Source organism: Marmota monax, unplaced genomic scaffold (assembly GCF_021218885.2).
Source record: "Marmota monax isolate L192 unplaced genomic scaffold, Marmota_monax_Labrador192_F-V1.1 WCK01_AAM20220418_F8-fsc00048, whole genome shotgun sequence".
Lineage (NCBI taxonomy): Eukaryota > Metazoa > Chordata > Mammalia > Rodentia > Sciuridae > Marmota > Marmota monax.
The window spans coordinates 2,232,981-2,256,556 of NW_026694895.1; positions in this window are offsets into that span (position 1 = coordinate 2,232,981).

The following is a 23,576-nucleotide window of genomic DNA, read 5'->3' on the forward strand; positions in this document are numbered from 1 at the left end:
AGGAGTACGGAATACACTACAGACCTCTGATGCCTTTTCATAAATAGCAAAAGAAACTCTAGAACTTTGCCTCTAAGGTATTACAAGAACTTTGTCAAGTTGCACATGAGAAAATAGAGCCCATAGCCATATAGTAAGCAAAAAAATTCTGTTTGAGTATTGACATGACAGTTTTTGAAAGTTCAAGCAGAAAACCAATTATAATGAGCACTGGAAAGCCCGGAGCCCTGCTGTTCAATAAATAAAAAGTACAACAAACTATTTTCCAAAAAGGTTCTAGAGAGTTTCTTCTTGTCCCACTACTTACAATCTGATTACATAAATAGTCTCTATTTGCTGTTGAATTGCCAGGCAGCTGTATTAAAGTACAAATCAAATCAAGTCAGGATTAGAAAGTAAAAGAGCATGGTTTAAAGTAATCTATCCCCCAGGAACTGTGCTCAGATTCATCAAACAGAGCTTAAAGTACAGTATATCTTATACCCTCGTGTTTCCATGCCGCATTGCTGCAAAACCACTTATTATTTTTGATATCCAGAGAATGTTGCTTGTTGCTGAAGAAGGCTCACTTGCTTATTTAAAGGTAGTATTCATATGTGCCACTTATTTATTACTTCTTTTGGTTAAGAATCATGGGAAGGATATAAGTACTAAAGAGTAGTAGGTTTTTATTGGTCATATCCTATCTGCCTCAGCTGTGAATTGTCATGAATATTTCTTATATATAGAAGAATGACTAATTTATTCCAGATTTTGGGTGACACATAGTTGTGATGATATTAAGGAAAAGCCAGAAATCCTTATACACTATTGGCTAATAAAGTGTTATGTACACCTGCTCTTGCAAATCCTCTTCCATCTAATTATTACTGAAGGAGAAGGCAATTTAATCATTTCAACCTATAACTGCTTTTGATGGAAAGCTCTATATGTAGTTGTCAACGTACTGATACTAGTCATCAATTTTTTTGATCTTTACAAAATTTATGTCATCTTAAAGTAGAACGGACATAATTCAATAATTATGTATAGTTACATCATGGACTGTTTTCTTCTTTTATTATCTTATGGAACAAATTCTTTAAATCTACAAACATAAGCTTATATTTCATCACATTCCTCATATTTATATATTAGTTAAATGTCTATTCAGAGACAGCTTCAGTTATCATATTCTACATTTGTCTCCAAAGGGCATAAATGTAGCCTGTGAAGAGAGCTAGCTATTGATTTATAGTGATAAATATATATTTTATGTGCAACATGTAGGAGAAAACACGCAAAAGTGTTATTTCTGTGAGCTGAATAGCTTCAAGAAAATGGGAAATGTGTGTTTTAAGTAGGCAGTCCAATAATCATTTTTCTTCCCACATCTCTATGCTAGAGAATAAAAAGTCGACGGTTGCCATTAGTTAACACTTCTCATGTAAGTAGCTCTACTTGCAAACTATGCCACATTAAGACAAGCATTTGGTGTCATGATTGTTCACCAGGATGTTTGAAACGCTGGCACCTCTCCATTGCAGTTTGAAGCTTTTCAGACCAATTTAAAGTTTAGTTGTCTGCACTCTGCTAACCTGATCATTACCACTGACACAGATCACCTGTAGTGCAATGTAGTTAGGTGACTTGGGCAGCTATGGGAAGAGACCTGCATTCCTGCAGGACACTTAGAGTTTTCTCTGTATGGGGACAGAGAATCCAGCTTGCATTATTAAAAAAAAAAAAAAAAAGGAAAAGAAAGAAAGAAAGAAAAAGAAAAGTGGGGAAGCTTAATAGCCTTCCCTTCATCATCCTCTTCCAGATTTATCATGAAAAGGTCAAAATTGGAATTTGCTATTTATAGCCCCTCAGAACTACATATTATGAATAAGGACTGTGTGAATTTACCAGGGAGGTAACTGCAGATCAAGATCCCCCACACAAGGTATTTGGGAGGGTGGTGAGTGAATATGGAGATATTTTCATGCAGAGTCAGGAAAGATGTGGCTTCTGAGAAACTGACTGCCAAATTGTTCTGCCTCTGTGTTTGAAACAAACAATTTTTGAAAATCTTTTAATGAAATATTGATTTTATCAAGCACATCAAACTAAAGGCAAATGTACCATGGTGTCATGATTAAAAAATAACAATATATTACAGGTAAACCAAGATAAATGAGTTAAGTGCTCAGTTTGCAGTGCAAATTGAAACCATATATCACAACCTTTCATTATATTACATTAGTGCTAGAGTACAGAATATGGGAGTTGATTGAATGGTAATATCAAATTAGGAGGGAGCTTTACTCTGCTTCACTTGATGGTAGAATTTGGAACGAAAAGGAATTATTTCCATAACAAAAGTTTCTTAAAATATTTTTTAAGTGAATGTGACTGATATTGAGGAAGCCTATGGCACCCTGAAATTGCCCTTCCCAGATCTCGAATGAAGAAATGAAGGGATCCGTATTAATTTTAAACCTCCCTTTGATTGGGTGAACCTGTCTCCGTTTTGTATGACATTGTTGCCACAGGTCATTGCCTGGTGCGGTGTACCATGAAACAAACAAATAGAAAAAGGCACCTTCTGGCACTCTAAGTCTCACTGCCATCTGACTACTACCCTAGTGGTTCAGAATGATGAAAAGCAGAGGTTCGGAGAAATCTTCCTATGGTTAGATTGGGAAAAATGAGCATGATGATCACATGTAGTGGGAAGGGCAGGAGAGACAGCCCAAGTCATCTCAGAACTCAAGAGAAAAGGAGAAGACAAGAGGTCACAATTATATGCTGGTATCACACTCCCTTTCACAGAGATCTGATATATTCAGTTTGTTCTTGTATGGTGCTTAGGGAAGTTCTAATTAAGGGAAGAAAGAATTTTGACACATGTGAAGCAGAGATCAATATTTAGCACTATAATCAGCAATTCCTGATGGTTTGACAATGTCACTATACACATTGTAACTATCCATTATTCTCTCGGAGAGGAGAGCCAGGCAGAGGCTAACAGGCTGATGGCAAGCTATCATGAATCACATAAAGCAGTGTCTCATTCGCTTCTATTTGTCCTGCTTTTCATCTTCATTCATCCTTATAAAGAAGGCTGTGCTGCCACCAGCCCTGAAACACCACCCTTCCTCTGAATTGCAATAACAAAAAGCAAAAACAGTTTCTAAAGATGTCTACCACATCAAGTACAGTACCTACTTTCCAGATAAATGACAAGAGAGAGAGAGAGAGAGAGAGAGGGAGAGGGGGGAGAGAGAGAGAGAGAGAGAGAGAGAGAGAGAGAGAGAGAGAGAGAGAGAGAGAGAAGGATGTGGTAGCTGTTTACTCTCTGAAAACACACATTGTAGGCTCCCTTCACATTGACCCTAAAGGGACTCTATTAGTCACTAGAAAAATATTAATTTAAGACACTTTAGGGGGAGGTTATGTTTATAATAAGTTACAAGTTTAGAATATATTGATCTTTTTTTTCACCCAGACTAAACACTGTCTGCCCTATAACAAAGGAAATCCCACCATCTCAGAGCTGAACTGAACTCTGGATTTTCGTTTTGTTTTTGGCTGTAGAGAGGGAATTGCAATATGATATCACAATAGCTTGTCACCTTGACTTCAGTGGTGCAAGTAGGTCATAGAGTTCCATGTTCAAGTGTTCATCTTGAAAGAAATTTACCAAGCTAGGAATCTTTCTTTATGTTCATGTGATATAAAAAGTTTAAGTTTATAAAGCATCTCCCCAAATCAAATTTTGGCTAAATACATTAGTAATGTAGCCTACCAGAATATAATTTTCTTTCTATTTTTTAATTTTGTATATTGTTTTAAAATCTTAGTAATCAGTGATTATTTTAACACCTTTAATACCAATTCAAAGTAAAAATTTAAATTCACTTGAGTTTAAATAAAATAAATTTTATTTTTCCTCTTAATAAATTATAAATTGCTATTCTTTGTTCTTTTAAAAGTGTTAAAAATTATGCTAGATCTAGTGAATTAAAAAAATAATTACCAGCAAAGTGATTTTTGAGATTCATTTTATTTATTTTTGCACACTAGAGTCTGATTGAGGACCATGTACCTGGATAACTAAAAGAAATAAACACCCTGTAAAATGTGATGGAATAATTTGACTCCAATTTACATAGAGAACATTATTTCCAACATTTCTCATAACATTCACAGGCGTGCAGCGTGCATTGTATGACTGTAGGTGGAAGTGAAAGACCTGGTGTCCTGCATTTCAAACTGTCAGCTGATGCTCACTGCTCTATTCCTGTTTAAGTGAGATGCTGACACAGGCTCACATACTGACTATCCCAAGTAGCACTAATTAAGGGCTGTCCAACTGTGCTTTCTGTTGAGCAGTTTGCTCCAGTGGGTGACAGGAAACAGCCTGAGCTCTGTCTGCAGAATGACATAACAAAGAAGGTTTTTAAAAAAAGAACACGGATCTGGTGGGCTGGATAAAAAGGCCTAAGGGAGATCTAACTTGCCTATTTGTTGCTATGAATGCATAATTTTAAATTAAGAAAACTTGCTAAGTCATTGTTGGAAGTTCATCAGGCAATTCTTGTTAGAATTAGTAATAATTATATAAGAAAATGCATTAATAGGGAACTTGGGGATCAAACATTCCTCTTATTCAAAAGGTTATCAGAAATCTCTTTTTAAAAAGTGATGGTCAAATATTGTCATTGCAATGAGATGGCATTATTTATAACTTGAAGAATTTAGCTTAAAAAGTAAAGACTTGAAGGGAATTGTTCCCTTGGGTATGACTGTGAATGTCAATTTATTAGTGGCCAGGTTGATTAAGAAAATGTGTGTGTGTGTGTGTGTGTGTGTGTGTGAGTGAGAGAGAGAGAGAGAGAGAGAGAAAAGAAAAAGAAAAGGAAAAAAACCAAAATTAATACCAGATTTCCCATAAATTGGGAAGGAACTAGAGCAACATAACCTTAAGTTTCTATTTTATGTGTATGTTCCTTAAAATTTCAGTGAACTTGAATCTGAGATTTAGTTTTTCTGTCTATTCCTTCTAAAAACAACGCCACATAGGGTGTGTGTGGAGAGAGAGAGAGAGAGAGAGAGAGAGAGAGAGAGAGAGAGAGAGAGAGAGAGAGAGAAATGAATCAAGTGCTTCCATGGTATCATTATATTCTTACTTGGAAGTGTAATAGATCAGCATTGATGTGTGGTCAAAAATAAACGGGAAAAGCACCAAACTATGCTCTTAGCATATTCCTGTGCATGCAAATGAGGGCATCACCACAACCCTCATCATCACCAGAAGACATGAGACTTAGAAACAAAACCAAATGAAGAGTCCCTTTTTTGACAGCACTAAGCGATAACGCCTCCTGGCTGCTGCTGCAGTGTGCTTGAGAAATTGGCTGGCCCACCACTGTCCTTTTACAACGGTTTCATTTAATTGTAATCCAAAGATCAAAGGTCTGTAACTCTTTAACCAAATTCCAATGTCTGCCAAATTCAATAGCTGTCATTCTTATAGAAAAAGGCAGTGTAATATGTGTGTCCTGATCTAATTTTATAGAAAAAGACACAATTTACATACTGTTTATTTAGTTAAGTCTCTAAAATCAATACCTTTGTCTGTACCTCTTTTGTTTAAAATACATCATGACATGGCAAACGGCTATATAAATGAATTTTTCTAAACCACACGCATTGTTAATGTTTCTCTATTGCACATTCAAAAAAGGATAGTTGAAATTGTAGCATTTTCTAGATCAACCTAAATGTATTTTAATATTGGATTTCTAAAGAATGTTAAGTTTTACATTTTAAAATTATAAATTTTGTTTGAAAAGGTCAGTCATTTTCCAGAGCCACATTCACTATCAGGAGAACATATTTCAACCATTGAAATAAGATGAAAAGTGATTGTGTTCAAAATTAAGAGAAAATAATTCTTAAAAATACATCTCTGTAACAACAAATAATGATGAACTCCTGAAAAAGTTTCTGGGTAGAATAGTAGTATTCTCAAGAAAGAAAAAGTATATTTTGTGTTTATATAAAACAAATCCATTCAAATAGTTCTCTTAATCCACAATACATTACACATGAGGAAGAAAAGGCTGGTTTCACTTTAACTATTTCAGTCACATACATCTCTTCCCTGATCTTGCTATGGTCACAGTGCTATTTGTTTGAAATGTGAAGCAAAGAAATGGCTATCTTTAGAACAATTTTCCAACTCTAAAAATAGCTATTTATGTGTTCATTTTGCATTTTTAATAGCATGTGGCTTTTATATTTTGATTAGCTCTTTAGAATAATTTCCTTCCCTTATTGTCTCTAGTATACAACCATAATTAGCTAACAAGATTAAGCAGAATGGATCTAACTGACAACTACACCTTGGTTAGGGGTGGTGACCATGTGACAGAGAATATTTAAGCCTATGTGAAGACACATGCAGTCTCTTTGGTAAGATTTGATGGTTTTGTGCTTACGAAAGCCTGAAGTTTGATGTTGCCATTTCAGTTCATCAGATCTAAAGGGTCAATTTACTTACATGTATTCTTTTTACATGCAAGATGTTGAGTGTTTAATTTCCTACCAGCTTAATTCTTCTAAGAAGACTTTTTCCAATCTAAAGTGGAAACCTAAACCATGTATCTCCTATATAAGGACAATTTCTAAAACTACACATAAGGGCTTTTTCATGGGAAGTAAGGTGGGGTGTGTGTGTGTGTGTTGCTGGGGATTGAACACAGGGCCTTGTGCAGACAAGGCAAGCACTCTACCAACTGAGCTATATCCTCAGCCTGGGAAGTAGGATGTTTGATAAGGACTTTTGATGAAGGCAGCTTGGATGGCATTGGATCCCCATTAGGAACTCAGAGTTTCTAATGTATTTATAACTGGGATTTTTAATTGCATCACTTTGAACTTAACCTTGATAGCAGTGCTTTGCTACTTTCTCATTCATTTGCACAGTTGGTACACACTCTATCTTAGGCCTTTAATTTTGGTGCTTTAAGTCCCAGTATTTAGTTTGTACTCTGGCTCTAAGGCCGTCTATGCATTACCCTGGACATCAGAAACCCTTCCATCCTACAAATAAAGAAAATCCCTTAGTAATTCCATACTTTGAGCAGGAAAGTTTGCTTGGGAACTTAAGAACATGTCATTTCTCTTAATTACAGGATATTTCTAAGTACCTGTCATTGTCACAGCTTATCTATGAATATCTAGTTTTTCATTTTCCTACTCACCCATCCATCTAATGTATATTGAATATTTTCTATATGTCAAACACCATGCTAAGAGATGAAAAAACGAAGATAAATATATGAAAATCTCTGCTTCTTAGGAATTCTTGCTATAAAAAAGGAGGCGATCACATTAGATCACATTAAAAAGATAATCACATAAATTGCACACAATCTAAAATCTAACAATAAATTTTTACTTGAATCATATCCCCAGTTTTTTCAAGAAGACTTAGAGGAGTTTTAGATTCACAGCAAAACTGAGCAGAAGATGCAGAGATTTCTCATATACCTCCCCATCCACATATATTTATGGCCTTCCCTATTATTGACCCCTGCATTAAAGAGGTTCTTTCATTGCAACTGATGCACACACTTTGAAGAATCATTAATGACTGGAGTCCATAATTTACATTGGGATTCACTTTTTGGTCTTTACTTTTACATGGGCTTGACAGATTTAGAAGGACATATATTTGCTGTTATAGTATACAGAGTAGTTTCACTGCCTTAAAAGATCCATGCATTTTCAAAATAATTCTTATCTTTTTGTAAACTATAGTGTCAAAGTTGTCTGAAAATCTGGCACCTATACCCCCTTTCCTAAATTGGAAACAATGATTTTAAGCTGGAGAGAAAGAGTGCTGATTGTTCATCTGGGCTTTCTGGCACTTTTTAGGAGATGAATGTTTCATATTAAACTGAGTAGAAAAACAAATGCTTCTGAAGAACATAACAAGCTTCTTTTCCCCCAGCCTCACACTGAAAAGAAACTATCACAGCACTGAAGAGTTGTGGTGTTTTTAACTTGCTTCCGTTGTATCAGTAATCTGTTAATATATGAACAATTGACAAACTTTATGTCATTCAATGATGGTGTGCTAGGAGTCATGTGATTGTCTCTGGATTTTTATTCCATTCCCTTTTACATATGTACACTTTGCTTAAAACATAATTCTAGGATATCTGTCAGGGCACAAAGTTTATTGAGGGACAGTTCTTGCCCTTTGGGTTCTTGAAATCTGGTGCATATTAAAGAAAATGCTTCTGAAACCTGGCAGACTATGAAAATATAGATTGTTATTTTCAGTATTATCAGCAAAATCCTGGAATACTCCATGCCTTTCCTGATGACTCACTCATGTTGTATTCTATTTTTCAGACCTTGGAACATGAGCAGGTATCTCTTCATTGCCACACAATGGATGAACCCCCTGACTTCTCTAGTCAATGCATGTTTCTTTCAGTGGATGGCACAGATGGTTTTGTGATTCAGTGTGCTCCTCCTTCCTCTCTTCCTCTTCCTTCTCTTCTTTTCAGGGATCCATGTTCCTTTCATTGGACATGTTAACCTAGTTCCTGAAATATTTTCCAAGCATGATTGAATTAACTATTATTGCTTGTTCTGGACCAGTCCATCAGATAATTTGAAAACAATTCTTTTCATTCCCAGTAGTCAGTAAGAGTGTAAAAACTAATATCACTTAATTGTTTTTCTTTGAAAATTAACTGTCATTTCACTTTCTATGATATAGATTATTTTGTCCATGACTTTGTTATAATACTAGAATTATTTAAAACTTGACTTAATACTTGAAGTGGGAAACAGAACGTAAAAAACTGGTTTACTGACTAATCATGAAAAATTCTTTCCTGACACCATTAATAATTGGAAAAAAGGGAAAATGTTATATGAGAAGACATTTCTATGGAGGGAGATATGGGAGAATTAAAGGACTGAGTGACTGACTTGTTGGATCTACTTGATGGATTATTTTAAATCTGATGTCTTGGAAAAATGTTTTAATATATAACTAAGATGCTACCACATAATGATTACATCTTGCACTATATGCAAAGAAAAGAGAAAGAGAAAGGAAGAAATGAAGGAAGGAAGGAAAGAAGGGATGGAGGAAGGAGCAAACTTGCCAGATATCAAGCTGGGCATTTCAGTGCTCCATTTCTATGCAAGGCAGATGTTATATTCACTTAACATGAAAACAGAAAGACTCAGATAATTTAGGTGCTTTTTCCAAGATTACATATGAAATAAATGCTCATTTATAGTTTTTTTTAAAGAGAGAGAGAGAGAGAGAGAATTTTTAAATATTTATTTTGTAGTTTTTGGCGGACACAACATCTTTGTTTGCATGTGGTGCTGAGGATTGAACCCGGGCCACACGCCTGCCAGGCGAGCACGCTACTGCTTGAGCCACATCCCCAGCCCTCATTTATAGGTTTATTTGACTTTAGTGTGTACTCTTTCATTTATTCTAGGATACATAAGGAAATGCTTTGAGAGGCCTGATAAATGAAGTAGATGTGCAAAGTACTCTAAACAACACAGGGAAGGCTAGGGAGTGTGGTAAATTACAAATTCTGAATAAAGATATTTGGTGTCAGATATTTAAAATGTGTTGTGCCAACCAATAAGAAAATTCAAATAACAGCAGCAGCAATAGCAGAGATTTTGCACATTTTGAGCGTCTCTTGCTTTATACCAAACCATCCCTTTAGATGATTGCAACTGCTTTACAGATTTTTATTAGAGGAACTCATAAGTGGAAGAAATACTGATTGTTCAATAATATGTTCTTTGGCCTGCTGTAGAATTTTCTACGTTTAAGTGCAGAAAGCAAAAGGTGATTACTTGAGTCGTGGGAATTCAGATATGTAGATGGATGGACAAATAGTGGATGTGGCAGGTCATGGAGAAAAGGATTATTTCTTCTTCCATTGTTCATATAATGTCTCAGTGATACATATTATGTTCTTAATGTCAGAATAGGTATAACTTCCTCCAGGAAGTACTCTCTGATTCTGCTGTTTGTAGACTTCTATTGCACCTTGTATTTATCCTTTCATGAAATGTCATACTTTATTCAAATTGCCTGTGTCTTAGCATTTCTCCCTCTGGTGTTATCAGCTCTGTGTTGGTAGAAATCACATGTAGCTTTCTCATTATTTCTAATATTTTGTATTACATCTCCCACAGAGTTGATGCTTCATAAATATTTGTTGAATGAATGAGGGAATAAGGGGGAAAATTCTTTTTACGCACATTTAATTACATAGCTTTGGAAAATATTTATATCCTCGTAATTCTAATTATATAGAAATAAGAAACTTATGCAGCTTTTGGAAACAAAATGTTTTACATTGATTCTAAGTAAGCCACTGACTGGATAATTAGAACATGGATGTTGTCAGTCAAGGTTTGATCAGGAAGACAGCAAGCAGTCTAAGGGTTTCAAACAGGGCATTTAAATCCAGGAGCTTAAAATCAGTTGGAAGAGGTGGGGGTTTGGTGGAAAGTCAAGGAATGCTCTCTCTAGGCTTCAGGAACTCAGAAATATGCAGGTATTTCAGATATCCACTGCCGATGTCTGTACTTTCCTTTGTAGGAACTTGAAGGAAGAGACAAACATTTCAGCAAAATGATTCAAATAGCAAAGTCTCTCATAGGTTAAGGGAAGAGGAGAACAAGATTACCTGTATGAAATATTTTAAAGAAAGAAATTCTAGAAGATCTTTGCTTTGGCAATTTTTTTCCAGGCAATAAAGGTCATAAACATTTCTCCAATATATCTATGGATGCTTTGATGTGATAGTGTATTTCTACTTCCTGAGTAAACCTCACAAGCTCCAGGTTCTTTACTTCCATATTATTGAAAGGGCTAAGAAGGATTCAGAAAAAGTAAGACACCCATTTACCCTTTTGCAAAAATTTCAAACCAGGTTTGACTTTACCATGCATAAGAAGCAGAAGCAAGGGGCTTACTCTTTGTGTGAGAAGTTTATGCATGCTGCAGAAATCCATGTCTGGTTTCTCAAGATGGCTGGTTTAAGGCCAGAGGTCCCCTTTCTCCTGAAATTTAAAGGTCTGGATGTAGGAGAGAAGCATGCAGGGAAGATTTGTTCACAAAAATACTTAGTTGTCCTCAGCATGAAAAGGGGTGAGTCACAGGAGAAAACCTAGAAATCACTGCAAAATCCCCTGTGCCTGTACATAACTGCTGGAAGAATAATAATGAGTTGGATTCTCTTCCATCCTCCAAATTTTATATGGCAGCCCCTCATTGACATGGGTGTATTAGTTTCCTGTGACTGCTATAACAAATAACCACAAACTTGGTGGCTTAAACAAACATGATTCTGAAATATAAACATTATTCCAGAACTATGAAGTTCTGAAGGCCAATGTCTGAAATGAATTTCACTGGGTTGAGATCAAAGTTTTGACAGGGCCACAGGTGTTCCAGAGATTATGGGGCCAATTCATTTCATTTCATTTTCCAGTCTCTGGAGAATATCCCTTCTCATTGTTCATAGCCTTGCATCATGTCACCTTCTTCCTCTTCCTGTTTCCTAGGCAATCCAGAATTCCTTCCTCGTGAATCATAATATTGGAAAAGCTCTTATTGTCATATAAGGTAGCATTCACAGGTTCCAGGGATTAGGAACTGGGTATCTTGGAGAGAAAAGTGATGGATATTATCCAACTAAGGACATGGAAGAGGTTATATTTTGAACCCTCCTGGCAAAATTCTGGAAATTGAATTCTTTTTGGATTGTAGTTCATCAATATAGGGAAGAGAGAACATACAAGGAAGTAAATGAAACAAAAAGTAAAAAAAAAAAAAAAAGAATGCTGATTATAAAACAATCAGTATCCAGTACCGAGTTCAGTAAGAGTAAGTTGTCAATCAAGTCATAAATATTGTTGATATTTGAGCATTTTGTGATTTGACACAAGAGGCATTATATCTCTGTTCTAGTTTCTGTTGGTTGGATCACATACAGAGTAGTTGACTTAATTCTTTTTCTTTTCTCTCTTTTTTTTGTTTGTTTGTTTTTACTTATTACAAGTCATTTTTATTGTTGGATTCATAGTCATTTTTACTTTTAAAAATATATCTGTCTAAGTAAATCACTTGGATATCCTGGGCTCTGAGGAACTGCATCAGAACTTCCCATTAAATTTTTTTAAATTTTATTAGAGCTTTATAGTTAAACATAGTAGTTGGGTTCATCCTGACAAACTCATACATGCATGGAAATCAATTTCAGTTCATGATCCCCCTTTTTAATGGTTTTAATTCTTTTAAAAGGTAAGATGGAAATAAGGAGTAATTTTTAATTTTTTTTCTTTTTCCTTTTCTTTTTCTTTGTAGTGCTGGGTGTCAAACCCAGGGCATCATTCATACTAGGCAAATGCTCTAACGCTTAGGTATACACTCAACCTCTAAGAAGGACTTTCTTACCATTGAAGTTATTTTATGATGAATTATGCTGCGTAAGGAGATAATGAAAAAAACATTGTTGGACATGAGATCAGAGGGCACAAGTACTATCTTAGAAATCCCTAAAGTTCTACTCATATCCCTTTTATTCCGTGATTCTGTAATTCCTAATTTAAAATAAATGTTTGGGGCTTTATTTAGGTTTCAGGTTTTCTATTTCTTGGGCTTTTTATGAGCTCCTCATATCTATTATTACTGAAGTAAATACAACTTCTCTTCATTTTGCTCTGTTATTTAATGGGCTCCAATTTCAAAGGATATGCTTTGTCTCACTAGTTTTGAATTGTGCAAAATTCATCTCTACCAACTAGTTGTTCAAATTATAGTGTTTCTGAATGCCTTGTTTTATGCTATATACAGTTGTTCAACAAACATCATGTTTTCTACCTATTAAATCTATTTGCTCCCATGTGCTTTATGAATTAGGAGATTTTGCTGGCACAGTACTTCACTCATCTCATCACTTATCCAAACAAATGTGTATAATTCTTTTGGTTTCATTTCTTTCTCCCACTTGAACCAGTGATTTAATTGGTCATTGAAACTATTTTGTTTCCACTACATAATCCACAAGGTGAACAGATAGTGTTCCAGAGGAATGTTCAACATAACGTGTTTATGTTTTTTTTTTTTCCAGTAATTCTTGATGCTTGTCTGTGAAGCCAGGTATAGCATAATGAGAATCAGGATGTAGCTGCAGAGGAAGACTTTTGTTACGATGTCTTTTTGTAAAAATGTTTGCAAGGTTTGTACAAACAAAAGGCTGATGCTCTGGTCTGAAAATAAGCCTGTGAAATTTTGTAGTATCGTGCATTACTATGTCAGAACTTTGCAGGTAAAGGATGTTTCCCCCCAATTTTCTCTTTCTAACAATTCTTACTTCTGAATCCATCCTGAGTATAGACTCCACCTCTATACTAGTGAAACTCAATGTGGTATTTTTCCTGGTATCACTATCTTCTCTCTCTCCATAGCCAGCCCACTTGCTGTGGTCCCCTGGAGATGTAACCTGACCATCAGTTTCCTTTAATCACAGTCATTACTTTAGATTTGTAGATGGCATCCAACCAGAGCCAGTGAAACACAATGAATTGTTTGCTGAAAATCATGGAACAGAGTATTACTTTTTTTCCTATCAAAAGTTAACCATATTTCTACCACCAGGGAAAGCCTGAAGCTGCCAAAAGTCAACATGCTGTGTCTAGAGATAGAAGCCACAAAACTAGATGGCAGCTTAGTGGGCAAAAGAGATTACTTGGTTTCAATGACATCATTTGAACTTCTGCTATTTCTGAAGCCCAGTATACCGCCTTGAACCTTTCAGTGATGTGAACCAATAAATTATTTTGCTTATGCCAGTTTAAATTGGGTCTTATGAACAAAAAGTCTCTTAATGGATACATGTATCCACTAAGTAGTGGTACATACACTATAAGTACATATACTGCTTATCATCGACTCCACATCACAGCTCCACCTAGACCTGCTCTTAGTTTCTCATCTTACTGCTTTCCTTGGCTCCCAGGATCTAGCTAGTTACTCCTCTCCTCCTTCCTCTCCAGAACACTGACGTCCCAGCCCTCTGCAGTATTATCTAACTATGTTTCCATAACATCTTAACATTTCTGACATCATTTTTTCCAATGGAAATAAGCAAAGAATGATTGCTTTTCACTTATCTCTGTCTATAGTGATGACAAGAGGATTTCATAGACTATCTGAAGAGAGAAAGTAGGACTAGATTCAGCCAGTCACAGTTTCCACTGGGGAGTTTGGATTCTTGAGAGGTTTGATTAAGGGTAGATGAAGGTTTAAAGGGTGAGATTAGGCCCTCCTTGATGATATAAATCATGGTTCATTTTCAACAAAGATGCTGTACTTCAATACAAATCATCACTGAAAAGGTAAGTATTTTTTATTATACTGTATATGTAAGAAGCTGGTGCTTGGTTTCAGGAGTCTGAAAAATCTGCTGTTTTATTTTCTTAATTCTTCAATATGTGGTTGCCTAGAGTATTGATGTGTAAAAAGATTCTTCATATCTCATGGTTAATTAACTCAAGTATATTAGTGCTGCTACTTATTTAAAAAGTTAGTCAAAATGCTGTGTTGTCTTAAGCTATCATTGTGTGTGTGTGTGCGTGTGTGTGTGTGTGTGTGTGTGTGTTGGGTATTGTTTTTCTCCTTCTTATAGTTGTCTGATTTCTGTTAGCTATTGTTTAATTTGTTGGAAGCATTATGCCCTCTCCAGTTGTTGGGTCTTTATAGATGCTCAGTCTTCACACACACACTCAGCCAATTAATATGTATCTTTTTACAATAAGGCACTTTTCTGCAAGAAACACTCCTGACCCATCCCCCATCCTTGACTCCCAAGCTTGGTTATGGACTCCTTCTCTACTTCCATAGCACACTGCCTACTCCTGTTTGAAAGTACCCAGTAAGTGTCACATAACTGCCTGTTGACTTACCTCTCCTATCCACTAACTGCAAGCCTATTGTCTTGTATCCCATTTTTTTTTTTTTTGCCAGTGTCAAACAAAATGCCTGAACCATAGCATTTGTCAAATGAATGAGTGGATGATTGTTACCATATCCTAAGATCTTTTAATCTTTATGTCAAGGGTTTGAGCAAAGTGAGCATTTTTGAGAATGTTTACTTGCCAAAATATTCACAGAATTTGTAAGAAAACTATATTTCTTAATTAGGGCAAATGTATTACAGGTTGAAACTACTTCAGGCTATTTTAGTATTGGAAAGTATGTTGTGGATTATCTTGTTTTTAAATCAAATTCTGCTCTTACATATTTGTACATTGTGTCTCCTCTAGAAATCATCATTATCTACCTCATCACATATTATAATGATGGGAAACTTAATTGCTGAGAAGACTTGGGAGTCAGCATAATTTTTTTTTTTCATTTTAAAATGAGCCAATGTGTAACATTACAAGATTTTACATAAAATCAATATTTACATATTATATTGGAAAAATAGAAATTTATCAATGTTGAGCCTTCATTCCTTCAAATAAATAATTGGGTAGAAATGACTCCCCTCTTGGATGGAGCTCATGTTCCTGATTAGCCACTGTTATGATTTGGATCTTTTATGTCCTCCAAAGATCTCATATATTAGATAATGAAGGAATATTCAGAGGTGAAATGATTAGATTATGAGAGCTGAAACTGCATCTGTGGATTAAACCATTTTATGGATTATTAATTTGAATGAACTACTGGGTGGTAATGTAGGCATGTGGTGGTGGCCAGAGGAAAGTCATGGGGGCCTGGATTTAGAGATTATATCTTATCCCTGGCTCCTTTCTGGCTGCCAAGAGCTAGCAGCTTTCCTTTGCCATGCCCTTCCAGCCTGATGTTCTGCTCACAGAGCAGTAGAGTTGTCTGGGCATGGAATGAAATCTGAAACCGTGAGCCCCAAATAAACACTTCTTTGTCTAGGTTGTTCTTATCAGGTATTTTGGTCACAGTGACAAAAAGCTGGTTAGCACAGAAGCAATATGTAATGTTCCTTGAGTCTTATAGATACTGAAACGTGGAAATTAGCTAGATATAAAATCTGAGGTATTCAAATTTAGTGCTCAGTTTTGCAGTTACATCTGCCATGCTTACCATTCTCATAGACATTGAGATACCTCTAAGCAAGTCTTCATATGGTAGTGGGTAAGAGTACTTACTGCCCGAAAGCTGAGTAGTGAAGATAGAAACTTTGAGTTGTGTTGGCTACTGGGGCAAAACAACTCATGGGAAATCGGAAATGGCAGTAAAAGATGAAAAAAAAACAACGGTTTAATATTTATTTATTTATTTGTCTGTTTATTTAAAACTGTTTAATGGTACTAGGAATTGGACCCAGGGATTGACATATGCTAAGGAAGTACTCTGACACTAACCTATATTCCCAGTCAAAAGATAGTTTAGCATTTAATCAGTGATTTGGTAATGATTTGAGGAAGTTTGATGTAGCAAATTATCTGAAGATTGAAGAGCCCTGAGGGCCCTGTGGATAGTATCACTAAAGGTGGTGGGCCAAGGACAATCAATAGACTAGAAAATTATAACTACAGCCATCACCACAGAGCACACATCTTTAATAAATCCTCACTATGTAGCAAGCACATGGGTATATCACAGGATCTGTTTCTACATGTAATGAGATGAATTGCCTAGTAAATAGCAGGTAGGCTTTGGTCAATTTAATTGAATAAATGGATCACATAAATTGTAATATTCAGCAAGTTCTGTAAAATGGTGAATTTCCAGAAATGTGATCTTGGTTAGGCATTTTCACCATCTTGGTCCCTTTGTTTCCAGAAGCCTGAGATGTTCAAGAATCCTTTCAATGTGGTTGCCTTCCCTTAATGGAAAAATGGGAGAAGGATTACTTTCTTGTTTGTTTTCTGCTTGATTTTCTTTGATCCTAGAAGTGGCTGATTCTAACACAAGATACAAGCAGACCTCAGTGAAGAGGAGATTGAAGGGTTCACATATATCTGCAAATTTAACACTTATAAAATTTCATGTTCCTTAATTTTGGCATGGAAATTAAAGTCATTCATATTATCAGGAAGGGTTCCATGAAGGGATGGTACAGTGTGTTTTTATCCTCTTTTTAAAAAATTTTTAGTATATTTTATTTTCACAAGACTGTATGCTTTCCAAATAACAGAATTCTGCAATAATCCTTAGTTTTTTTAAAGATAATTTTTATAGGTTTCTTATCACAAAAGTCAGAATTGATTCTCTGTGAAAGTGGATCTATGTACAAAGATGACATAAAAACCATCTCTTTATGTATCCTGATGAAGGTCTTGTTTCTCCATAGGGCACATCCTTTCATATCACTTTCGTCATCTTTAGGTCTGTAGCTAGCCCACAGCAAGAAGCTTAATCTCAAACCAGACCCAAATTGGTTGCATGTTATAATGGGAGAACAAGAATAAGAGCTTGGCAAAATGGTGAGTGCAAGAGATTAATGCAAATCCAAAGTCAAAATCACCACTTAGTTGGTGGGTTAGCAGAAAACTGTGCATTATGAAAAGACTTAAACAATATCCCTGGCTTACACTTCTTTTATGTGTCAAGTGTTGACAGGTGGGAACTGTGATGACTTTAGACAAATGTTCTACCTCTTATAGTAGGTGAGACCACAGTGACACACATGGATAACTTCTAAATAACTTCTGCTCAAAAATTAATTTCTAAATTGATTATTTGATTCTAAAAAGTCATATCTTCCATACGAAAATATTACTGATGTCAGTTAGGTCCCATGCCAAACCATCCAACCCATATAAATCCATGATATACTTGAAATTATGATCAGACAGGGTCTGATTGTTCATAACAATTGTCTTATTGTTCATAAAAATTCAGAACAGGGTTTCCAAAGAAAATTTTAGTTTTATTTCTGTGAATTGTATGGTAGCAACTTGTGTCTTAAATTTTTAGTTTGATAAATAAAACTCAGCATTTTTGTACATTGCTGGCATCATTTTCAAATTGTCTCCCTTCTACTTTTGCCCTCCTCCAAACTCTCTATGATGTTTTGATTGTTTCATATCACAAAATTGAAAATTTTATACCTGCAGTTGAAACAGTGGCCTCAAAGACTTGAGAACAATTTCCCCTACTTTTTCTTCACACATTTATCTGGAATTCTTCTGGTCATTTCTCACTAGGTTTCAACCACAAAAAAATCAGATAATTTCTCAGCCTCAGGACTTTGCATATGCTCTAGTCCTCTAGTATGCTGCATTCTTTATTTTCTTCTGCTCTAATTATCAGACACTCTCCCTACACACTTTCCCTGACCACTCAATATGAAGTCAGCCTCCTCCCTCATGGTCTTTATTATTTTCATTGCCTTCATCAGAATTTGTAATGAAGCCTTTTTAATGTCTTTGTGTTTGACTCTGTAGTACTTCAGGCCACAGGAAGATAAGGCTTGCATGTGTTTTATACTCTGTTATATGTAGTACCATATTTACTATGTAGTAGGTGTTCAATAATATTTTTGAATGAATGAATATATGTTATGTATACTTAGACTCACTTTTGGGGGCTCAAAAATAGTTTTTCATGATTTTAGTTGTTAATATTTCTTATCCTAAAACAAATCCCAAACTATTGAGCCTAGATTAATAAAAAATATTTTTATGTTTCTTTGGGGAAAATCCCCAATATGTGTATATTTTTTGGCTCAAGTTTAAGACTTTGGTATTTTGGAACAAAATATTTCCCTTATTTCAAATTTTACATAGGAATGTGAATGCATATAAGTGTTTTTGTTTCTTAAGTTGATTATTATTATTAAATCCTAAATAAAATAAAAAATGTAAAAATCAAGCTCTTTCACTTATTTTTTTGCAGATGTAATTTCATTTAACAAATAAGGCTAATTTTACATTTTATCAACCATGGATTCACAAATATATACAGCCATAAATGTAATATTCTTTTCCTGATTTTGAATAGGAAAACCTTTTGACAGAAATTAAAGCAAGATAAGGCATTATCTTGGTGAAAAGTTTTCAGAAAACTATTACAGCATTTCTTTCTATTGATTCTCATTTCACCAGCATTTAAAAATAAAAATGTTTTTTTTTTTTAAATCAACTTATACTGATAAATGTTGAACATGACCTTGGCCTATGAAATGTAAGTTTCATGGGGCAGGGGTTGTGTTCACTATTGTATTCTTGTTAGTTAGGAGAATGCTTGACATATTGTTGGCAATTGACAAATATTTACCCAAAGAAAGCATTTTTGTTCTAGGTTCACTTTGGCGATATTTGATGGTGATACTCTGGACAGTGACAGATTCAAAGCTGATAAAATAGTTCCTTTGCATGACTAGACTCTCCATAGACAATAAGAATGGGCTGAGTTGGACTCAAGAAACAACTTGGAATGCTGATCTTAGTTAATCTTTATACTGCAATTCACTTCTCTAAGGGCTTTACTTGTACTAACTCATGTTATATTCATAACAGACAAAACTGAAGGTAGGAAATGTTCTTCATTTTACAGAAGAGTACCCAAACTACAGAGAAACTAGGTGACTTATCCAAGGTCCCATATCCAGTAAAGGGCAAAAACTGGATTCAAACACCCATAATTTAGTTCTAGATCTGCATTGTTAGTTTACTGTGCTATAGTGCCTCTCCAATCAAGGATCAGGGCTGGGCAATGTATTGACTTAAATATTAATAGAGAAACAAACATGTTAGTTATAGATAAGTTTATTTTAAATGTGAAAATCAGATAACTTTGTGATGACACTTGTTTCTAAACTCACCATTAGTTGGTACATGATTTAGGGATGTCAATATGCTCACACACATGTGATTTTATCATATATGATTTTATTTAATTAAATGTTTGGATATATAGACATATCATTTTGACTCTCATTTATTCTTTGTGTGTATATGTACATAATATATTTTATATTAAAAAGGTTTTAGACACAAATTTTCAAAGATGAGAGGAATAACTATATAGTCTGGTTAAATAATCTATTGCTCTGTTAAAAAGTATTAAAAATAATAACTAAACATGTTTAGAAAACTAAAACTATTCAGAAAGGAAAAGGTAAAAATTGAAAAACTCTCTTTCCCCACAAATCTCAAAATTATACTTCTCTAAAAGGGCTTCTTTGTTTGCTTTAACCAAGAGTTATAATTTTTTTTTATAAACCAGATACTTCCTTTAAATGGATTTTAAAATTCATTTGGAAATAATTGTTATAATCAATGCAAATTTACAAAATTGTTTCTCAGTGTGATTCTTAAGAAAACAATTGAAGAGTGTTCCATCATGTATATACCATATTTTAGCTAATCAACATTTTATTGATTTATGTTGTAGTTGTCTTTGGTGGTTTGATTCTACCAAATTAGTTGCTGTAATCTGCATGTATGTGTGTGGGTTTGTGGGTGGGTGTACATGAATGTGTGTGTGAATTTTTGTATAAATGTGTTGCAAGTTCTTACAGTAGATTTCCTCAGTCCAGCAGAATATAGATTTTCAATTTTGAGATAGATCCCTAAATTACTCAAAAAAGTGGTGCTGATTTGTATGTTTACTGGTAGAATATGGGAGTCATTTTTTCCCACATTTTAGTTGTAAATGAATTAAAAATAAATTGTCAATCCTAGTTATAATAAATTATACTCCATATATGTAATATATCAAAATAGACTCCGTATATCAAAAAATAAAAAATAAAAAATTTGAGCCACTTGTAAACAAACCTACAAACAAAATCCAAACAAACAAGCAACAAATACATTGTCAATCTGTTAGGTCACAATTAGAATTATATTTTAATTATTTAAATTTAAATGTGAGTCAGTTTGAATACCTTGCAAGTTTGTTAGTTTTTTTTTTTTCACTAACCTTTCTTTTGTCTGTTTTTGTTGGATTGTTAGTTATTGTCTTATTGAATTACTTAAGCTATCTTTTTTTTGGCTAATGTTTTCCTTTAAAAAATATTCTTAGTTATAACTTTAATTTTACAATAAAGAATTTTATTTAGCAGATCTGTTAAATGGGATAAATATATTAAAAATTCTTCATTTGAAACTTTCCTCAAAAGTTTAAGAATGAGGTCTTTATTATGAATGTGAATAGATAACAAATTCCTAAGAAAATACAGTAAATAGTGGGGAGAAGGGAGTTAAGCTAAATTCAGGAAAGGAGATCTTGTCATTCTTAAAAAGAATGATAATTTTTTCTAATAATCAACTTTTTAGATTTGATTATCACTTATATGTTGGCATGTAGATTTATATGACAATACTTTGTCAAATTCTCTCTAGAATTATTTATAAGCTCAGCCCTTACTTGGATAAATCCTCCATGTTCTCTAACTTTCTTGTTAACTATCAAATTTTGGGAGATTAAAATCAACACAATATTTATTTTAAAGATCCTATGAGTAAGACATGTAAAAAATATTCTGCATTGTGCTCTGATTATGATTAAAATAAATGTTCCTTTTTACTCACAATTTTAGCTTTGAAAAAGTAACTGAAACAACTGATCATTTTCATTTTTTTCCATTTTTATGCATTGTAAGAAATTCCCATATTATTTTTGGTAAAAAGAAAAAAAATCACCCATTTGTTGTACTCCTTTAATCAATTATTTTTAATACTAACATGCTTTAATACTTTTAAAATGTTAAAACACTTTTAAAATAATTCCTGGAAATTGAAACTAATGTTTTCCTTAGTATTTTTGTGATATTGACTGTTTAAAATAAAAGATATTCGGATAAATGTACCCTATAAGAATCCTATAGCAAAAATACTTACATAGTAAGTATATAGATGTACTTCCACTCATCTTTGACAAGATATATATATATATATATATACACACAGATATATATATATATATATATATATATATATATATACATATATATATAATATATATTTGTATATATGTAAATATAGATATGTATTTCAACTTTGTTATTCAATATATATGCCTTTTCATAGGAAGAAGTGAAAAAAATTTCAGGTATTTTATAATGAAATTATAGCATTGATGCTGGATTTTGATTGCTATAACATACCAACTTCTTGAGATCCAGGCCATTAATCTTATTTTAGTACTCTAAATGATAAATATTGAAATACCTTATTTATTTTCATACATTACAAAGCCTCTGATAATACTAATTTTATTTTTCCTAATTTTGTATTGAAAAATATCACTTCTTTCCATGTTCATATCATCATTGAGCAGAGAATTTCGGTGACTAGTAAGGAAAGTGTTGGGAATTTTTTTAATAAAAATTGATGCTAATTTCTTAATTTTAAGACATAAATTTATTTTAGAATTGGATCATTTAGTTGATTATGAAATGCTTTAAATGTATAATTATTAGAGGTAATATATAATTATTTGGTTTCAAATAATAAAAATGATATTGTCTCTAAAATTTTGTGATCCATATTTACTTTCTAGGTATTTTTAATATTATCATCAAATTTATCTGACTTCAAATAATTTCTTTATACATTTTTCTCTCAGAATTTTTTAGTAAGAACTTGAAATTTTGACTTACATGTTATAAAATTTTAAGTAATGGAAAGTTCATTTTAAACATTAAGCCAAATTTTCTCTAAAAATATGATATTCATTCAACATCTTTTTTTGGAAAATTAATATGAAGAAAATAAGTATTTTTCATATGCTATCTAGAAAACTAGATTCTTATTTTAGAACTTTGAAATCTTAGAGGTATATTTTAAATGTAATTATTAGAATCCTTATTTTTTCCTACACTAAAATACTAACAGCATACATATTTTTAAACACTGAATATAAAGAGCAACTGAAAATTTAAAAATATTATTTAAGATCTAAAACTTTCTTGTACTGTACTGTCTAGATTATTTACTGAGCTCATACTAGTTGTGAAGTATCTTTTCACTCGAAAAGTGACATTATGGAGATTAAAAGTAGTGTTAAGGGTTTTGTTAAAGAGGTGGATTCTTTTTTTTTTTTTTTTATTGTTGGTTGTTCAAAACATTACATAGTTCTTGATATATCATCTTTCACACTTTGCTTCAAGTGAGTTATGAACTCCCATTTTTAGCCCATATACAGATTGCAGAATCACATCAATTACACATCCATTGATTTACATATTGCCATACTAGTGTCTGTTGTGTTCTGCTGCCTTTCCTATCCTCTACTATCCCCCCTCCTCCCTCCCCTCCCCTCCCCACCCTTCTTCTCTCTCTACCCCCCCTATTGACCTTCATTTCTCCCCCTTGTATTATTTTTCCCTTTCCCCTCATTCCCTCTTGTATGTTCTTTTGTATAACCCTGAGGGTCTCCTTCCATTTCCATGCAATTTCCCTTTTCTCTCCCTTTCCCTCCCACCTCTCATCTCTGTTTAATGTTAATCTTCTTCTCATGCTCTTCGTCCCTACTCTGTTCTTAGTTACTCTCCTTATATCAAAGGAGACATTTGGCATTTGCTTTTTAGGGATTG